The 22092-nt window shown below is 41.3% G+C and overlaps 1 protein-coding gene across 2 annotated transcripts in view; it reads right to left on the reverse strand.

Annotated features, from left to right (window-relative positions):
• Positions 1–13176: 13176 nt before the first annotated feature.
• The window catches only part of mafa (MAF bZIP transcription factor a), a 65856-nt gene continuing 56940 nt past the window's right edge, over positions 13177–22092 (reverse strand). The window contains exon 3 of one of the 2 annotated variants that reach the window (XM_086107481.1): positions 13177–13349. The gene's annotated coding sequence lies outside the window, so the exon portion shown is untranslated. Of the gene's footprint in view, positions 13350–18330; positions 18520–22092 lie in introns of those variants that run through there. The other variant, XM_086107482.1, reaches the window with a different exon arrangement.

Genomic DNA, 22092 nt, shown 5'->3' on the forward strand with positions numbered 1-22092 from the left:
TCGGGGTGCGCCTGAACTCAACAAAAAACAAAAAAAATCCATCTTCAATTTTTCTTCGAAACTAGCTCTTCTCGCCAACTTTTCTCTTCACGGCAGCTTTTGAAGAAGACTCGACTCTACTGAGTGATAGAGACAAATTTTTAACTTTGATGTCAAGTATGGGGGAGCAGAACATCATGGAAATCGCCCTTGGGCCGCAAGTTTGAGTAGCATTTTTTCAAATGGATAGTGAATCTATTTCGGTCAAGAGGATGTCGTACAATTCTAAATTCAACCAAATTTCGAATTAAATTTTCGTTATGACGGTGCTTGACTGTCTGAGTCGCTTAGGCTAGGGTCACACTTTATGTCTTAATGCTCAATTCAGACTTTTGCGGGAAATCAGATTTTATTTGCGGAAACGTTCACATTATATATTAAAGAGAGCCTCAGTTTGTCTGGTGTGTGAACCAAATGCATACCCGAACAGACCTGCATCCTCATAAGAGACGCCACTCACAACATAGTGTTTGTGGAAGTTAATGTCGTCCATCAATGTGGTGTATCGGCTGATCTTTTGATTATTTCCTATCAACAGAGGAGCGTAGTGAGAAGAATATTTTGGCAAACTGAGGTAAGGCGTTTCGATCTCCAGAGATGTCTACTAAAGTTGATCATGCAGCATTGCCGGGCGTAATAAATGAACCGTCTGTGTGGCTAAATCACCACCATCGCCATAAATGCTTTGGGTTCCAAATGGGATTGGATTAAGGTTAAATTGTAAGGTCAATACTGTTACTCAAAACAACTTTGCAGATTCGATCTCCCAGCTTCCGCCATGCGGAGTCCATTTTGGACTTTGGATGACATCAGGGTCAGAGATATGTGACCTGGCCGTTCAGACTGCGATCACATTGAATAAAATCAAATAAGGAGTACAAATGTAAGCAACCCAGGTCGGATTTTGAAAAATGGGACATTTTTATCATAAAAATCAAAATATGATACAGGTCGCACGAGGCCCCCCCAAAAAATACGATCTGCAGTGTGAACCTAGCATTTGACATTTTTTGCAAATGCCGTCGGTTTTTTCATGTTATTGACTAGATTACTCAGTTCTGAATGGCGGAGTTGATAATGCTAAGAACGTAGAAGAGTGGGGATATAACAAAAAGTGGTTTGTCTGTACACTATATAGAGCAACTTGCAGTTCCCCTCCGGGTTACCCATCATTTTAACGGATTACTTTAGTTTGCATAATTGCGAACATTGCATAAAACCTGGGGCTAACAAGCGTCCTGACATGCATCGTCTTCAACCTTCATGATTCAGTTGTAATTTAGTGGATATTCAATTCATGGATCAACATTTGCCATCTTACGGACCAGTATTGCAAATCACTGGACATGGTTTATGACCAGTCAGATTTTGTTGAAAGAAAATGCTCATGTCTTTAAGTTAAGGTGACACTTGATATTTACTCAACATTTGGGTAAAGCTTCAAAGGGTTATTTCTTTTTTGTCTGCCCGTTGTGCTCGAACGATGTGAACCACACTGTAGTTACTCACATATCCTCTTATTTTCCCTGACGTTACCGAGTGTAGAACCCTAGAGAGTGATTGTTATATCCATGAACAGTGACTCCTTCATGCTCCGCTGACTCTCGATTGCCAAGTAAAGAACTCTGGAGAGACATCAACGATTAGAGTCGATGTTTGCACCAAAGTGACTCAGTGTTGTGTCATGTGAAACAACGAGAGCAAATATAAACATTTACATGCATCATGTTATAGAGTAAATATGGTACATTTTACAAAGAAGATTGCCAAATACTTTTTTTGAACTCATGTTATTAGTGGGTCGCCACACTGGTCGACTGGTGAGCACATTGGCCTCACAGTGCAGAGGTGCACGGTTCGATTCTGGCTACGGCCTTCCCGTGTGGAGTTTGCATGTTCTCCCCGTGCCTGCGTGGGTTTTCTTCGGGTACTCCAGTTTCCTCCCACATTCCAAAAAACATGCGTGACAGGTTAATGGAAATACTCTAAATTGTCCCTAGGTGTGAGTGTGAGCGCAGATGGTTGTTCATCTCCGCGTGCCCTGCGATTGGCTGGCAACCAGTTCAGGGTGTCCCCCGCCTATTGTCCAGAAAACAGCTGGGATAGGCTCCAGCATGCCCCGCGACCCTTGTGATGATAAGCGGATTAGAAAATGGATGGATGGATGTCATTGATGGTTCTGTTGGTATAGTCTTGTCAGTTTTATTGTATGTCCCTTTTGTGTTCGCTTTGTGACAATAATTACTGGGATGATGCAATAGATTTTAAATTTTTTTTCTAAAAGTCCCCCCACAGCTCCATGCTGTAACTGTCGGTACACAAGTACTGTACGTACAGTATATTTTGTTCCATTTTTTTTCCTCACTCTTGAATGAGTCAAAAGTAAGAACAAATATGCAAGCCGTTTGCCAAATTGAGCACAATAGGCTCCCATAAAACCTCCGCTTATTACAATTGCATGTTTTTCCCTGTTGTGGCTTTGTTTTGTGAGGGCTCATTTGTGATGGCATTTATCTCGCTAAAGGACGCAAATACCTTGCTCTTGTCTGAAAGAAGAGTCATTTACAATCATCTACACTTACAAAACTGTATTTTACCATTACAATAAACACACACAATAGCATATATTTTCTTTGTTCATTTTTGTGCAGCAATTGAATAGGATGCGCAAGCTTCCAATGTTCTGAGAAATACGTGCCACATGCATCACCATCTGCGCTTGCTCTTTATGTAATAGATAATGAGGAGGATGCTGATAAATTTGACAATACACTCCTCTCTTCATTGCTAATCCTTTATCTTCAGTATTGTAATGATCACAATTGTGGGATATTATTTCTCATTCAGTGCCCAACAATGTTTGAACCATTGACAATTCAGAAGAGAAAGACCTCAGATTACTTAGGTGGAGCATTGAGGAGGATGATAGCTCTGCTCGGTGGCTGCTGAAAGAACGGCTCAGCGACGATTCCATTTTATTATTATACTTTTTTTTTGTTGCAGAAATTGCATGTATACAGGATGGTTCTACAAGCAAATGGAGATGCTTGCTTTTGACAAATAGTACATAAAGATGGCCTAACTAGCTACACACTTTTTAGGATGAAGACGGTCACAGATAATCTAATTGTAGCCAAATAAGTAATCACATATGTCAACATGAACATGCAAGGTTTTCATAAAACAGTCTATATGGTGCTTAAAAAGGGGAAGTTTGCATCACCCCCCCCCCCCCCCCCCCCAATGCCTTTTGTCATATTTGTTAAAGCTGACATGATACAATCCTGACAATAGTACACTAAATGTGAAGGTTAAATGTGAAGGAGAGAAGACTCTCCCTTTAACGGATTAAATTTGTACTCAGTACAATTTAAAAACATAAATACAAATTTTCTTATTAAGTTCAGATACACTCATCTGTCTTTTACCACGAGTATTGCAGTTCTCTGACACTCTGGCCCTTAATGAGACGAAAAATGACACCTTAAAATGATCTTCCCTGCCTCTGTCTTTTTATATGACTTGCTTTAATAAATTACTGTCTAATAAGAGCTTTTATGATCACAGCATATGTTGGCTTTTATAGGTGAAAATAACTGTCTTCTTAGATCCCCTACCTATTCTTAGCATGCGAATGAGACCAGCAGAGCTTACGAAATGGCATAGTTTCACAGTGTCTGCACAAGTACTTCTCATTTGCTTCGTTACGCCTCCCGCTTTCATTCTCTGTTTCACGATACACCTTCATAAGCACCATCCCCGTTCACCACTCTCCACTCCACTCTTGCCTGGAGAGACCCGCACTTGCATGCCAAGAGGCACCCTTCAACCCACAACAGCCCCCGACCCCCATCATCCACACACAGTCTTGTTTTTGAGTTCCTATTGAACTGTGACACACACCACTTGACAGGTGACACCGTACACTTGATGTTATCGGGTCCGGCCCAGAGATTTATCCTCTTGAGTGATGAGAGACTGTTACTGCATTGTTTATCTGCACTGCTGGGTGAATGTGGGGAAAACGACAGTGAGAGCGACGGTTCCTTTGTTGATTTTTGAGGCAAGATAGGGATCAAAATCCCAAATTGAAAGAAAATGAACAGGTGGGAGATTTGGCCACAATTTTACATCTGATCCAAGAGTGTGGCTTTCTTTTTAACACAACACAAAAGGGTTGTCCTTTTTTTTTTCTAACACAACACAAAAGGTATGACCTTTGTTTCTGCTAAAACTCAGCTAATTGAAAATCAAAAATCAGGGAAATCGAGGTAGCAAAACCAATACTATAAAAACAGGTTTTTTTTTGCCAAGGTATTGTAGTGTTGAGTATGCAGCATTCCGTTCTAGGTTTAGGACTTTCCTTTCCTTTCTTATCCAAGCAGGATGACCAAGAAGTACTTGGAGGAATGGTTCTTTGAATTCAACATTTTCTCGCGAAAGCTGACTTAATGCAACATTTAAAAGGCAACTAAATGCAAAAGTTTTCCAGCGGTATTTTGTATCTGCCCCCATTAATCTAAACACAGTATAATGATTGTTTTTTGTTTGGTTTTTTTACATACAGTATCTGGAATAGGATTTAGGCAGATTGAGCCATCCATTTTCATCCATCTCCGGGGGCTGCCATTTTTGCCAGCACCACCCTCTGCTGTCTTCTGAAATTGACGTCACAAGTGCCTTCGGGCTCACATCGCAAACGTCACGTCTCATATTTCTGGATTTTGTCACCTAGTCAATTGATGAAAATGAATAGATTAATCTACTTAAAGAGAAACAGTGGTTGACAATCTACTTAATTCATTACCCACAAACCTATTTAGAATTAATCAGAAAAAACATGTTTAGACTAGAGGGAGTACACCATTACTGCAAAGAAAACAATAATGAGTTTCGTTTCTCTTTAATCCACCTTTATCCTATAGATTACTCCTGACCAATGAGAGGAGGTTACCCTTCGTCCTTTCCAGCAGCAATATTTAAAGCAATAGGCCATGGACAAAGTGACCGACTCTACACAAAGACTCCAGAGTTCAGATGCAAAAGAAAAGAAATTACCTTAATTGTGATTCATTCATCTGAGTTTATGACGCAAAACAATGTATGAAGATAATACTAGACAAGTTATTTTCTGAGACCATAATTTACACCATGAGAAAAAAATGCCAACTTCATATTTCACAAAGTCTACTGGGAGCAATGAATTCCCCATCCATATAGGTATAGGCCACAGGTGTCAAAGTAAGGCCCGGGGGCCAGATCCGGCTTGCCACGTCATTTTATGTGGCCTGCGAAAGCAAACCATCTGTGTCAACTTCCATGATCCTTGCATACATTTTAGCGAAATCTCAAATTGTTATATGTAATAAATAACGGTGACATTTTGCAATAATTTTGTTACCCTGTTTACACTCACTTGAGCAATAATTGAAGAAATACTTGACTGATTTCAAAATTAGTGTGCCATCAAATTATTGTGTACAAGTAATAATACAATGGGCGGCCCGGTAGTCCAGTGGTTAGCACGTCGACTTCACAGTGCAGAGGTACCGGGTTCGATTCCAGCTCCGGCCTCCCTGTGTGGAGTTTTCATGTTCTCCCCGGGCCTGCGTGGGTTTTCTCCGGGTTTCCTCCCACATTCCAAAAACATGCATAGCAGGCTGATTGAACACTCTAAATTGTCCTTAGGTGTGAGTGCGGGCGTGCATGGTTGTTTGTCTCTGTGTGCCCTGCGATTGGCTGGCAACCAATTCGGGGTGTCCCCCGCCTACTGCCCAAGGATAGGCTCCAGCACCCCCCGTGACCCTAATGAGGATGAAGCGGTTCGGAAGATGAATGAAAGTAATAATACAATGTGATTAAAGATTTATTCGGTTTCACAACGGCCCGCCGAGGGAAGACGCAACTCCAAAGTGGCCTGTGACAGCAACCAGTTTGAACCCCCATGGTATAGCCTCTTAACTGATTCCCATTTTTGGTGACAGTCTAATTGCAAAAAATATGACAAGCACACATCGATCGAAAGGGCGCTTTTTTTGTAGTCCATCTTTGTAAAATGGTGTCTTCATGCTAGATGACGTCGGTTGACGTCGTTGAATTAATTTGAAACCGCGCTGCCTCTCCCGATGTTCGAAAGGGAGCACCTTTTCATCTCGTCTTGACCTGTGAAGGAAATTTGCTCTGAGTCTCAGAATATTTGACCTTCCGCAGAGGCCCTGTGTATGAAATTGCTTTACCGTGTCATTAAAAGCTTTTCTTTCACTCTTTCACATCTTTAATGCACACTCAAGTGAGATTTGTGCAACCTGAAAGGATAACGCAGAACAACATGGCTTAGTGTTACAATAAGTATTTATTAAAGTTAAAATATCTTGCGCACTGGTTAAAAATTAGACACTTCCTTCGACCATGAGCGCCTTGGGATGTAATGTTTTTAACATGATTGAAAATAAACACTCTTTAAATCCAACATTTTCACCCAACATTCTCTCATTGCAATCATATTAAAATGTCACATCCAAGTTACTTGGGCGGAGACAAATTTGACAGACAGGAAAACGTTTGAGAATGGAAATTGAAATCATGAATTTTCTTGAAATTTAGTTTGACTGCCTTGACCTGCTTCATTTTTTTTTAATTCTACATTCCTGTTTCTGAATTTGCCTTTTTAAAAATAGCAGCACACTTAACAGCTGGTGATCATTTTTGCTTGACCAAAGTATTCAGCTTTGAGCTGAACTGTATTTCACAGCATTTTATCATTTGCAAGACTCTAAGGACCCACAATTAAACACCAATTTGAAGCATTTGGAGACAAATGTGGCTTTTTCTCCCCCACATAAATTTTCAACCAAAAAAGGATTAATGGTCCTTTCTTGCCTCAATCCTAACTTTACGAAACATACAAACATGGATTTACAATACAAGCAGAGGACTGAAAATGTCAGACCGATGCATCAGTAAGAAAACATTAACAGTAAATACATATCTTCTTGTTTTAATCATTTACAAACCATACACTTTTTAATGTTTCACTTTTTTTCTTTTCCTTTTTTTTCCCGTCCATGCCATATGAGAATTGTGGATTACAAAAGTACCTGAACAAATTGCTTGTATACTAGCATGCATAGCTATTTGAGATTTACACCCTATTTACATACGTGAACTATGACGATAGGGATCTGCGAATGTTAGTTTACTTGTCTATGTTTCAGTTATGGTTTTTATATGGAGACCAAATGCGGTTTGTAGCGTACACCGTACACCCTACAGAACATGCACATTCATTAAAAGAGAATGTTTCGATGGCCTAAAAAACGTTTTAATCCTCTGTTGTTGCAAAAGGAATAGCTTAATTCTGTAACAGGCGATGGATGTGACCAATGCCACAACATTGCATAACATTTTTTTTTTTTTTTAATTTGTCTCTATTACACGCTGGTCTCTGTACACGGGGTACTTGGAAAAGTTAATTCATGATGTTAACTGTGCCGTGAAGGGAAAAGCAAATAGGAAAGAACATGCACAGCATCAGGGAAGGACATTAAGCTGAGGCCATATCTTTCTCCCTCTGTCTGTCCAGTGAAAACATCATGTAAGAAGACACATCACCATCCATCATCGCAGACAAACCGAGAGGGACTTTTAGTGGTGATCCGACCCCTGGCAGGTACACACCTCTGACACTCTATTCGTTTTTAACTATGGGAAATGCAATGCAAGAAAAAAAAGGCATTCTTTGGAAAGTTTTCTTTACAAAAGCAATGGAGGAAAGAGTTTTGTCATTTAATCAACAATAACAGGAAACTATATTACAGTGGGTTATATTGGTATGTACATTTAAGCATAGGTTACCATCTGGGTAAGCAAAGGAAGACATGGATATAGTTAGTCTGCAGACAGTGTTTATGATTCATGGCTGGGTCACCTCATGGGATATTGCAGTCACAAAAGATATTGCTCAGTAAGTAAGAAAAACATCAGTAACATATCCTCAGGTCTCCTCACAAGTACAGGTCCGTTGTCCACACTCAGCTTCTTGGAGAGGCAGTCCTGTTTCCTCACTTGAGGTCCATGAACACTCGATTTCACATAACCGCCTTTGATAAAGGAGGCAAGTGACTCCAGGAGCATATTAATGTGCTTTCCCATGAAGCTTATCTCAGACTGGGGTCACAGAGGCCAAGTGGCAAGAGGCTGATCGCCATTGCAATAAGGCCCTAGAAGCCGTTAGCGCAGATTACGACCCCTCTGACGATAACGGAGCCAGCCCAGGGCCTACTTTTTTGGAATAATCAAAGTCTTCATTCAAACCCATGTGGGAAATAATATCCACCTTTACAACAGTATAGGGCGTACTCAAATTAACCTCTGCTAACTGAGATGGGGGCCATTTTGATGTGATATGAGGAGGCGTAATTGTCGACCAGCAGCAGTTTTTACACTAAATACAGTCCACAATCCCAATGGCCCTGCCCTCTTCAATGAGACGGGGGTGTTTTAATGACATTTTAAATGGAGTGGAACACAAAAAGTGTTAAAAAGAAAAAAAAAGACATCCTGGATCGACAGTAGGGCCCCACCCCTCCACGTTTTGATGTAAATTGTTTCCGTTACATTTACATAATTCTACTTGCCAGCTATCATGATTGAAATTGAAACCAACTCCCCGGCTGTGAGAACAAAGCAATCCCAAGTCAAGTGTTAGTCGTATCGCATCACAAGTGTGCAAATGTATATTTCTTTTTGCAGTCCGCAACACTTTTTTGTCTGGTCCGTTGATGGTCTATTCATTAAGTGGACCACTTTGTTAGCATATGGTCGTCCCCTGCTGTCCTCCACTTTCTGCCGTGTCACAGAGGAGGAAGGGATACATGTATAACTGTCTTGATTGCTACAAACGTTTCACTACTCTTAAACTGAAGGATTACGCCTTGTTCACAGCAGGGAGAATAGCGTGCATCCGACCTTCTCCTCTTAAGCCATTTGCCTCATTCACATTGTGAATCATGAAGTCCAGCCAGCAGTTGTAACAGCCTCTGATACCTCCGTCTGAATAGGAGCAAAGCGTCTTTGCATGGCTTTAAATAAGCCAGTCTCAGCTGCCAGCAAGTCCATTTGATATTTTTTAAATACATTAGCTTCATCAATTGTGCTTTAAAGCATGCAAATAGCATAGTAAATCAACCCTGTCAGAAAGCAGACTATAACAGCTAAACATTGCGGGGTGGAACACCACCTGTCTACACCTTCTGGCCATTTATTTATTTCAACAGCAAGATTGTACATATTCACAAATGCCTCTCTTTCTTGCTTTGAAGAAAGTCAATATGTTTTGTCCTTGATATTGTCGGATTCCTTTATAGGGCTTCACAAAAAAAGTTGAAAGCATCTGCTTTGCGCCCCTTTAACTATTCAGAGGCTAAAGATTTAGTTTACAGCATTTAATCAATGGCGTGACTCGCAGGTCCGTTCATTTTTTTTTTTTTTTTTGTTAATCCGATTCTCCATATTCCTCCTTAAATCTTCTTGGGCGACGACATCTCAGTGAACGGCTTGATGGCGAACGGTTCATAACAAGGCCGAAGCGTATGCGCTGGCCAAAAATAAGGAGGGAGGATGGGCTTTAAATGCCCTAATATTCATCCCTGTCATTAGCTGTACAGTATGGTCTAAGGCGGGATGCTCAGTCTTAGCCGCTTCATACAACTAATCTAGTGTCTGTCTGGCTCTCGTCTGTTTATATCATGACATCTTGACAAAGTGAATATTTCTATCAGCAACGCAATACTGTATACAGTCAATTGTCTGTCAACACACGTGCATCGCTTCCGAAGAGTAGTTTTTTTCACCCAAGGATGGTGGTTAAAAGCAGAGCAATTACCATTAGTTGTCTCACTGTAATCCTCTCACCTTTGACCCCACTAGCCCAAACATGTCTGGCTTGAGGTCACTGTTAATTGTGACACCCCACCAGCCATCAGACACTTTGCGTCCGTGTGACAGACAACACATTTTCGTTACGATGCAAGGTTGTGGTTTTACAATTATTCTTGATCGCAAGTGAAACAAATATAATTTTGTTTTAAATCCACCAGAGGCTTTCTTGTGGTCTTGAATTTTAGCACTTGTTCTGTTACTTATCCTCTCCATTAAAAGTTGTTTTTAATGATTGCCCCGCCCCTGTGAATCAGTTTCCATGGTCCATAAAGCCAGTGGTGTCATTGATGGGGTGTTTAGTCGGATAGACACATACTTTCCAACGAGTTGAATGAATAGGTAAGATGTTAATCAATCCATTAAAGGCCACATAAGTTAATTAGCTGACAGTGCACTAGGGTAGACAATATCCTTCATCCTGACTGACACTTATGGACTTCCAGCACGGAAATGTGCAGCTACAACGTTAATCAGTAAACTCATCTTTAGTAAATATGATTACACTTGGGCTGGTCTGATGGGAAGATGAATCGATTAGTTTATTTACTGGTAGTTAATAATTATATAAATTGTGTTGAAAATGAGAGCGTATAAATGCTAAACAATAGGAGAAACATCTCATTAAGAGATGGGTGGAAAAGCTGATTCAGTGGAGCACAAAGGAGTGAAAAGTAGACTTGTGGTTGACTCTACATCCATAGTTGCCTATCATTTACATGCCAACAGAACCCCCTTCACACCCGCATATCCATCATGTTAATATACCTACAACATGGCCAACTGGGTAATATATCTTTGACCTGTGATTACGCTAACAGCTTATTGTTTGCACACTGAACAATCCCATTATGTCAACGATCTGTTTACATACTGTACCGCCTCGCTCTCTAGATTAGTCTGTGTGCGTCCAAGCGTGTGTGTCTGGCCGCGAAAATGACTGATTTTTCTGAGTTTGTGTGCTCATACTATATTTTGTTCTGCATATTGTTCGCTCTACCTCTTTTGAATGTTGGCATACATCTTCATCCTGGCAGGGTCTTGGTTCGGCAATTCTGCCCAATGGTCACGTCAGGAACCTTCTGCAGATACTGTATTTTAAAAGGCATTGTCTTTAATTCACCCTTTCGTGCACCACTAACGATAACCTGATAGCATGATAAGCTGTCCACTGGAGTGACCGCCGTCCCTGAAAGTGTTAAAGAGTGGTAGGAAAAGCAGAGCATTGTAGTTTGGGAATCATATATGTAACCTCAACTCCAAGCATCTGGTTGAGCCGATGGCAGTGCTAATTAGCACAAAGTAAACGTCAAGCAGGACATGGTCATGACAGCCCTAGATTATTAGCAGCAGAATATGCTCGCAAAAAAGGTAAATGAGGGGAGTTGAGCTCTTCAATGTTGCTGTTGATCGCAAACCATTACCTTTAAGGGCAAATGGACCAAAAGTGCACTCGACCAAATGTTGGATACTTTCAGAACTTCTACTTCGGTTATGGACTTGTCTGGCAGCGTTTCGACTCGCTGAGATGTACAAATCCCTTTGACGTTGGATGAATAGACAGCTGCTGGCAGGATGCCCTGAACCACTTTGTGAGCTGCCATTTAATTGGCGCGCCCCAGTTCGCTTTGCCTTCTTCTCTTCCCCCACCCACGCACACTGTGACCAGGTTGTGTGGAACATCAAAAGTGAGGTTACGTCTTCTTTAAAAAAAAGGTTTAAGAGTTATGGACTCTGCTGCTGCCTATTCGCCTGCGTAGCAACATTCACTATTGGAATAGGTGAGCTGAAACTACATGAGTTGTGTTACTTGTGATGAGACCTACGGTATGTCGTGATCAAGTTCCAACACAACATGCAGCATCTCTGGCTATACATTGTGGAAATACTGTACATATATACAGTGGTATATTTGAGCAGTGCCGTGTTTTGGTTGTGAACCGCTTAGCCGTGCTAGCTTATTTCATTGAGCGTCCAAGTGAACACTTGTTTTATTTCCTCTAGTCAAATGTCCGCTTGTAGCATCCAACAATGAGCATGGTTCTCCTCGCGTCATGCAGCAGGGAAGCAGATTGAAGGAGTCGGAAATAAGTGACAGACGCCTCTGTGCAGATCACTCACTGAGAGGTAGGGGCTGTTATATGGTGGACCTGCAGTGTTCAGGTTCCCTGTTGACCGTGTAAAGGCTGTCTTTCGTTCCCACTGAGGTTGTCTGTCCACTGGTTTGGTATTTGATCTGTCAGGCCATTTTGGTTATCATAATGGTCCATAGAGGACAGAGGTGTCCTCATTGACATTACAATCGAGGAGGTGTTCTTTGCCCCATTTATTAGGTCAGAATGAGAGCACCGACATCCATGCAAAGAAAAAAGTTGCCACCTAAACGACGAGTTGGGGCAGGAATGATGGAAACATCTGAATCACACCAGCATGAAGAAACTTTTTCCAAGCCATGTTGAACACTTGAAACACAGACATTTCCCTTTCACCGCGGTTTCATTTTTACTGGTAGAAATTGTTTGTGATTTTACCTTGTAACGTCACAAAAGCGTATCTACAAATAGTTTTACCTCGATGTAAGATCTTAATGCAGTCTAGCAAAAAAGACATAATAGTGCTCCCCCCCCCCCCACTCCTGCCCCGAGTGTTTGTATTAGAAAACAAGTTAAAGTTTTGTCGGAAATCATTTCTAAAATATCCACATATGAATGTTGCGATCTACAATATGGTACTGAAGAACTGCCGTGATCCACTATGCAGTGTATAGTGTTTCATGCTTTTCTCTTCATTCGTCTCTATTTACATGTACTAAAGAGAATACTGAAGGGGGAAGACCAGGCCAGGAATAATTAGAAGCAACTTTTGCTTTTTTTTTTTTTTTTTTTACAGTCCCAATAAGCTGACGAGAAATGATACTGGAAATGATAATTACATGGTGTCTGGAACGAGAAGGATAGTGGCTTCATTTGGAAAATGGTGGGCCATGAGGACTATACACAGTCATGAAGGTTTATGGGATGGTGAGAACGACTTGGTATGCGGCCCGCATTAGGAGTGTGGGTACGGTTTTATTATGATCTATTTACAGAAGCATGCATTAGTGAGGTTCCTGCCGAAAGGAAAATAGTCCTCCTGATGTCACTGTCTCTTGAGTGTCGTCTTCCCCCCCCCCCCCACCCATTTTTCAGGTTTTGTAGAAAAAAAAGCTGGAAGCAAAATATCAGGGAAGAGTCAAAAGTAGCAATTTGGAGGGCTATCAGCCAGTCTGTCTTCCGTCCCCCTGGCGAAGACATTTTTGAATGTTGTGCTTTGTTGGTGTCTTCATGCGATTGGCCAGCCGCTCTGATGTCCTCACTGCTCACTTGTGGAGTTGTCTGAAAAAGAAGTAAGAAGGGAGAGGGTGGGAACACACAGAAAAAAAGAAAAGTGTAGTTACTAAGTGTGATTCAGGCAACCACATTCTCACACACGCGTTGTCGTGCTTCCATACAATCGCCATAATGTTGAGTATGAGAAACTGAAGACCGCATTACGAGCTGTATGGTACATTTGTCTCAGCCCTCCAGGAATTATGGTGACATACAGTGAGTCACAGTCACATTATATATGGGGTGGGGAGGGCTCTGCTGTCGCCGATGCCAATGTAAAAAACAAAGGCAGAGTGACCACCCTGTGAGTGTACACGGTGAGCCCACTTGGCAGAGATGCAGAGCGACAGTGTCGTCTGCACGGGGGTTGACTCTTCATTCAGCTTCAATTAAGGCCAAAGGTAGACGAGCGATCTTAACATCGGCGCTACTCTAAGGTGTCCGTGTAGCATGTTAAGTTTTGTTTGTTGTGTTTTAAGCTGCACGTATGCAGTACGTAAATGTTTATGAAAAACACAAAAGAGCCATTTAATATTCACTGCTTATTTGTGGCACACTGACAATGATGTTTCTCAGTGCTTGTAACCTTTGACACTGTTCCTTGCTATCAATGCCTGGTGTTCATATTCAGACGGTCTTTCCAGCTTGGCGGAGGTTACGCTTTATCTAAGTGTTTGTTGTGTCATAGATCCAGTCATATCAATTGCCTCTCTCCACGTGGCAATCCCACTTCAAACCACGAATTGCTACAAGCACTCCATCGCTGCATTGTCCACCTTTTGCACAGCAGAGAGCCAATAACCTCACCGCAGAGATCACAACTATTGCCCTGGGCATGCTACATCCACTCTGAGAGGAAAAGCAGCAGTCAGGACTCCGCAGCTCCTCAAGAGTCAATGTGGTCCCAGGGTGTGTGATAACAGAGTATGTGATGGGAATGCAGGGCCATTTGGACCTGCAAAGCCAGGTGTTAGCACTTCAGCTCACCGCCTCATCAATAATTGACAGATGCAAACCAATCAGAACAATTTGCTCCCCGCAGCGAAGTGCTAGAGCAGCCTAACATTGGTGAATCATTAATGAGGCAATTAGCAGAAATGGTTAGACAGTTCGCCCTCACTGGCGACGCTCTTGGGACGCAACGGCGACAAGTCTCCTCATATGGGCACTGTGGATGATGGAGTGATGTGCAGACCGACGCAAGCTGAAGCACAAGATTGCTTCAAGACTGAGCCAAGCGAGCCATCTTCGACTGCAAGCGTAACTTGCGGTGGTGCCAGTTCTCCATCTGTTGACCACAGCTCAGAGCGCCAATAATGGGAACAAACCCAATTGGCTAATACCATGGGAGATTGACCTTTATTGGCGGTTGTTACCATTGCACAGACCAGCAGATGCCGTCTCCTGGGTGATTCAAGTGTGGGAGAGCCTTTATGGACATGGATAAAATCGACCTCAGTGACATCACTCAAACATGGAGGGGAGAAAACAACAAGAACAATAACAGCAAAGATGACGATTGCCTTTGAAGAGCAGAGATCCCGGACTGTTGTTTGAGTGGAAAATCAAAGACTCAAGGGAGCTCCTCACAAAGCCTCATCGTTCGACCATATTGGAACCATTTTATAGTTTATCAATGCTCCTCTGCCCGCTTTCTCAGCCATTGGGACGAGTACACGCTCAATTAAACCAGCAACCTTGATCTCAGGAAGAAACCGTAAAAATGCAAATTGCTCTAAGGATATTTTAGCGGAATCACAGGCTCTTGCTTAAACGTTAAAAAATAAATAAATAATACTGCATAGAGTTTACACAATTTTATTTTATCATGGTTGCATTCATAAAAAAAATCTGGATCCAGATACTGTACATTTTATTAAGTAGATATATAATGTTCTTAAATGTATCTGTATTCAGATTATTTTATTTTGTGCAACCACATGACAAAATAAAATTAAGTAGATTAAAAAACAAATCTTTTGTCAGTGTAATAACAGTGTAACAACATAAATATGGCTTGTAAATTTGACACGCCATATAAAAGAGTGTTGTGCCCTATGAGTGGCTGGAGATTCATCCAGTAGATACCACACCTCTCGCCCAAAGTCATCTAGGATAGGACATTCCTCCTTGGTACATGCGGTATATAAAAAGAAAAGAAAAAGAAAAAAAGAGGGTGGGTGGATAGATGAGTGTCTTTTGAGTTTGGGCTTTTCTTCATTGTTTATTTTTTTAATAATCTTCAATTATGTGAAGTTGGTTGTTGAATCATGCCTTCCAAGAAGGTCAAAATGAAGGTCTACTACTTGGTTGCAGCAATAGTGGAACTGTTGATTCACTTTTAATGACACCGGAAGAAAAACTGGCGTGTTGTATTTTCTCAATTTTATTTCGTCAATTGGTTGCACAAAATAAAATCATCTGGATGCAGAAACATTTTTGAAGTAAATGCATAGTCTGTATTTTTCCAGCTACATTAGAAAAAGTCGACGTAGAGTCTACTAAAAAAAAAATGTTAATAAGATGACTTTATTTGGTGCTACAACTTTACCAAATAAATTCGAGTCAATTCATCAAAACTTTTTTGGTGAAGTTTGTCCAACATTATATCAGCTTGGAGGAGTTGCGCAACATCTACAGAGACCTCCAGTGGAAGACAACCAACTACTGTGTGTATATGCTCAATGCCGGCATCAAAACAGGAGTTCAGAGAGAGATTATCCTCTCATATTGAAATATTTTAATCACTTTTCTGTTGTCTTTGCATTTTATGAATGACTTTGAAACCCAGCCGCACATCATTGATAAGAAGCTTGGTCAGGCTGTATTGCTGATATTGACACGTGTATTTTTAATGGTTGCTATCCACTTTTATAGCCCTCTCCGGATGTCATCGGGGAAAACAGGAAATTTGGTGGATGGCTTGAGAGAGTCATAACCCCGGCGCATTTGTGTTTTGAGATTAACATGTTATTAAGATTGTAAATCCATTTTTATTAAACAGGAGCGCAAAACAAAGGAGCGCTGAAGTTTGTCATAACGCTTTTCGGTAGCCACCCACTGAAGCATGTCTTTGCGATAGGTGATGATGACTTATTTAGCTACCTTGAGAAATCAGTCACACCTGAAGTGTATACCGTGATTAGTGTTCAAATTTGGGGGTTTTTTTTTGTTGTTTTTTTCATTTTAAAGATGCAAGTGCATTGAATCGAGCCAAACCGAATTGTTCTACTTGTATAGAATATATCGCGATACCTATCGATTCTTTTTATTTATGGGAGAGAAATATATTTTAGGGCGGCCCGGTGGGCCAGTGGTTAGCACGTCGACCTCACAGTGCAGAGGTTGTGGGTTCGATCCCGGCTCCGGCCTTCCTGTGCATACATTCCAGGTACATTCCATCCTGTAGACTTGGGCCCCCTGTCTCCTTATCTTGAGTCAACAGTCTCAAACTTGGGCCTTAAACTGGACAGTGATTTCAAACTCGATCGGCAAATTGGTGCCGTTGTTAAATCCAGCTTCTTTCACCTTAGACAGCTGGCCAAAATAAAACCTCTCCTCTCACATGAACACTTTGAGACAGTAATTCATGCCTTTGTCACATCCCGGCTCGATTACTGCAATGCCCTTTACTTTGGAGTCAGCCAGTCCTCCATTAAGCGCCTTCAGCTGGTCCAGAATGCCGCTGCTCGCCTCTTGACTGGTACTCGTAAGAGGGAGCACATAACTCCTACTCTGGCATCCCTTCACTGGCTCCCCATTCATTTTAGAGTTATTTTCAAGATCCTCTTATTTGTTTTCAAATCTCGGAATAATCTCGCGCCACCTTACCTCTCTGAGCTCATCCGCCCCTACACACCTGCCCGGCGCCTCAGGTCTGTGGACCAGACTTTATTAGAAGTACCAAGAACTAAACTGAGGCTCAGAGGGGATCGAGCCTTTTCTGTTGCTGGTCCCTCTCTCTGGAATGACCTCCCACTGAACATTCGGCAAGCCTCCTCGCTGCCCATCTTCAAAACCCTCCTCAAAACCCACTTGTATTCTTTGGCATTCGACTCAGCATGACTTAGATTTGTTCTTGGTGTTACTGTTTAGTGCTTTCTACCGCCTTTATTACCGATTTGTCTTACTGTTTATTGTGCATGTTAAATTGCTCCATGTACAGCACTTTGTATGCAGCGATGGCTGTTTGAAAGTGCTCTATAAATCCTGTTGACTTGACTTGACTGTGTGAAGTTTGCATGTTCTCCCCGGGTCTGCCTGGGTTTTCTCCGGGTACTCCGGTTTCCTCCCACATTCCAAAAACATGCATGGCAGGCCGATTGAAGCCTCTAAATTGTCCCTAGATGTGATTGTGAGTGCAGATGGTTGTTCGTCTCTGTGTGCCCTGTGATTGGCTGGCAACCAGTTCAGGGTGTGCCCCACCTACTGCCCGAAGACGGCTGGGATAGGCTCCAGCACCCCCCGTGACCCTTGTGAGGATAAAACGGATTGGAAAATGGATATAATATATCTTAGAAGTAAATGGTACTGACAAGTTCATTCAAATGTCTTTAAAAAGACAACAAAAAAATAATATCATCATACCCACATCATATCATATCGAATCGAATCGAAACGTAATCCCACTGAGTCCAGCTGGATCAAATCTTCCCACAAATCAAACCGTCCTTGAATCTTTCCCACCCCACCTCTCAAAAACAGTACAGGACAGTCTTTTGTGGAGAGATGGGCCCCCTAACCGTTACACACAGACACTCCACCCGCTTCCTTTTCAGTTTTTTCCTTTTATTTATTTTTATTTTTTTACCCTCTCGACCCCACGCCCAACTTTAAGCTTTTGTAAACTGCTTTGATAAAAGAAGAGATACTAACAACCTCTCACACCAACAAACTCCACCCTCCATATTTCCCAGCATTTACTCGAGGAGAAAAAGGAGGAGTCATGTACAAGCTTTAATAGCCTTTTTATTGTTTGCATTTGACTCAACAAATGCACCGCTGAATCAAACATTGGGGTTGACCTCAACCATGCATTGAAAATGAAGTTCTGAACCAGTGGCTTCATAATTAATGCTGAGCACCAAGAGCATGTGGGCAAACGGTTTTGACTCTTTCGCTGATGCTTTATCTTGTATTGATAATTTTTCATCCAACAAGCCTGCAAAGTCTTGATCTGTGAAAGATGGAAAAACGCGTCAGGGATATTGGAAATCTAATGCAATTTTACAGGAAGTGGAAGCTCCATGGTTTCATTGACAGCCATAATGGGAAGATGAAAACAACGGAAACATGTTTGGCGAGATGATTTATACACTCCTTGTTTTTTTTTTTTTTTTTTTTTTAAACAAAGTGAATAGCTGTGTTGGCATAAAATACTATACTACACACACACAGCCCTTGTACATTTGAATACACACTATTTCATGATTTTCCCAGCAACTTCAGGGCCGTGTCACTCGAATAAGGCCAATCTTCGCTTCGGCACAAAATCGGTTTCGTATTTCTTTCCACAAATAAATAAAAATCAGGAAATAAAAGGACGGGAATAATAATGAAATGGGAAAAGTGAATCAAAATCGAAGAACGATAACATGAAAGATTGAATCAAATGTAGATGTGCAATAAATACATATTCGGTATCGATTAATTAAATACGTTTATTCCTAAACTTCACTGTTAAAATTAGTAAGAGTTTTCCATTTCTTGGTAATTTCACATATGTTTGCCACAGATCCTTAGATGCAAATATTTCTACTAGTTCAACTCCATCCTTGGTTCTTTTGTTGTCTGCTCAAATAGCCCGCTTTTACAGAATTAAAAAAAAAAAAGATACTCGAAATTTCCTTGACATAGTGCAAACTTTTGTTGGTTCCTGTTTTTGCACCTCTGTGTTAATGGAAATCCTTTTTAAAATGCCACTGGTGTGCGAAATTCAGAACGTGACTAAGTAAAAAGTCACATTTTCATAGGAAACGCTAACCACAGTTACTAGACCATGACCCAACGTAAAGTTTATGCTTCTGTGGTAATATGTATCTGTCATGTTTAATGCCCAAATATTATTGTTTTCAACTCACATAAAAATGTTTTCATTGAAAATGCAAAGCACTTTATTATGTTTGAATTATGTCACATTGTCCCTATTTACATGCACAGCTGGAAAGAAAAGTTTGAGTGGATCAATGTTTTGTTTACATTGAGTTCTCCGAGAGGCAGTTTGAAATTTTTCTTACTTGTTCAAAATGGTAAAAGAAGCCACTGAATTTGAAAGAGTGCACAAAAACAATTTGTGATGCTTGATGGGCAATAATATGTTTGTTTGGTCCAAATAATGTCCAAACTTGAGTCATTATATTCTTCAGGCTCCTCAAAAAAAAAAAAAAAAAATCATTGTGATCCTTAGTTCAGATAAGCACAGTTTTACAGGCCAGCGGGTCAAGTGGGTTGAGACTCAGCGCAGCACTGTGGAAAGTCGTCATCATCATTTCTTTCATCGCTGAGTAAAAAGACCTGCGGTGGAAACTCTCATCAGATACACTGCACCCACATCATCATTCATCACTTATAGATAATAAAATGTGTACGTCATGATGGACCGCTAAGGAAAATCTCGATCAATTGAAATGGGTTTTAACTAGTTAGTATACGTTTAAGTTTTTGACTTTGGAGAGACCCAGTATGGAGGCGCCGTGCACATCTTGACACAAAGCAAGCAGCGGTTTCTTCATGGAGTGTGTCACAACTCTGACCTTGAAGAGGCGTGAATGTGACTAAACTCGGAACAGCAAACTATCCAAAAAAAAACAAACATTCTTGTGATGTCTCGGCTGCGTATTTTGAAGAATGACATTTCAAAATCACTAACATTATGAAAACATTGTTGGGATATATTTCATTGTGTTTAATTCCGCTAAAATGTAAATGATGATTATTAGATTTTGAAAGCGTACACGTTAAGAGTAGTTTGCAACAAGTGCACACACACACACACACACACACACACACACACACACACACACACACACACACACACGCGCAGGGTTTGCGTGTGCGTGCATATACGTTATTGAAAACGTCTTGGTGTCTCGCAGTGGAGGAAAAGTGACAAATGCGACCGAAAGTGGGGATGTGACATTTCGAGCGGGCATTTGAAAAGCTCAATGGATCATCTGTCAGCTTTAAATAAGAACAGGTTGAGCGAGACGGACAAAGACGAGGTGTTCAAAGGAAACAGGAGAAAAATGAAACTCGGGCTGCGACGAGCGTGTCTGTGATATACCGTATCCCCCATGAAGCCCCGTGACTGCTCTGAGCCTGTGGCCGGACACGATCAATAACCTGAGCGTATCTCCTTATGCGATGCATTGAACAGTGCACGCTATTTTTATATGGCGGCACTTCAAAAAGAAATAAGGGAGACTCGCTCAAATAACCAGATTACACTTCATCCATTCCTTCTCTGATTGGCACATTCCATCCATCTTTTAAGGTCGTGTCTTTTTCACCTGCAAATCAACGAGTGGCGGTCACAGACCAAGCGAGTGTCGTCACGTGTGGGTTAAACGCTGGCGGCCTGTCCTCGTCTTCCAGGGTCCCGTAATGTTCGCCCCTGGGGATCAATACCCATCAGCCTGCTAAAACAAATACATTTATCAAAGCCTGATAGGTGTGCGCTGTACCTCGTAGCAACAGCGTGTTACATCAGATTGCAGGCCCAGATACGGAGGAGCATCCAGCAGCTGGAGACGCTCCTGCCAGACTGCGCTCTGGCGTTTCTGTTAAACTGCTTGCATAACACGCAGCGTTGTTTTTGAGCAAAATGATGACAGGTATTATGGCTCCCATTGGCAAAAAAAAAAAAAAAAAAAAGGGCTGATCTTTCTCCATGTTTTCAATCAAGTCAGCTTTGTGGCATTTATAATTTCATCCGAGCGAAATGTTCCTTATGTCCACCCTCTGCTGCAGATAAAGAACAGGCGTTTGAGTAATTACGGTGCATTATCGCCAAGGAACATTTCATTGCCGCGTTTTAAACTGTGTAGCGAGCAGTGACAAACGAAGGACCATTTTAATTCCTATCAGGAGGGAAAACACATTGCTGGAACCAATGAAGTCAACTCTCACATTCTGCCTCTGACTGAGACCATCTGGACCAAATAATTTTTTTTTCCCCTTTGAATCAACATCTGTTGAAAATTACACAAGCGACACTTAATCTCGATATGGTCCTCCCTTTTATTTTTGCATTTGCTCTAAAGTCAACTGTGTTTGTTGTGCACTTTAATTTTTTATGGCAGATTTGATCACAGAAAAAAGAAGGGCATTCAGCCGTGCGTAGCCTTCTGCCATGGAAAGAAAAAAATAAAAATCAATTCTCCAGCACCTTGAATCTGAAGTCATTTCAAAACCTTTTCCACTATTAATGTGACCTATACCCTGTACAACTCAACTGGGCGGGGGGGCATTTGCAATAGTAAATAAGAATACAGAGATCAGGTGGTTGTCAGGCTTCTGCTGCTCTAGATTGCAGACTAATAAAATAAAATAGAATGTCAGGACAAGCCTCCAAGAACATCTGACGCTTATCTGAGGCTACTCAGGACTTCACCTGGTGGCTGGGATGTGATGGCTCCCATTTTCCTCAGGTTCATGTGACTGGGTAATTTTCAACAGTTATTTTTATTCACCATCTTATTATTTTATTTTTTCATTGAGTTGTAAAAGTTATATTACTGGTAGAAAACAT

The sequence above is a fragment of the Hippocampus guttulatus genome, chromosome 3 (genome assembly GCF_054856545.1).
Source record: "Hippocampus guttulatus isolate MCC_2025c chromosome 3, RoL_Hgut_1.0, whole genome shotgun sequence".
NCBI classification, from domain to species: domain Eukaryota; kingdom Metazoa; phylum Chordata; class Actinopteri; order Syngnathiformes; family Syngnathidae; genus Hippocampus; species Hippocampus guttulatus.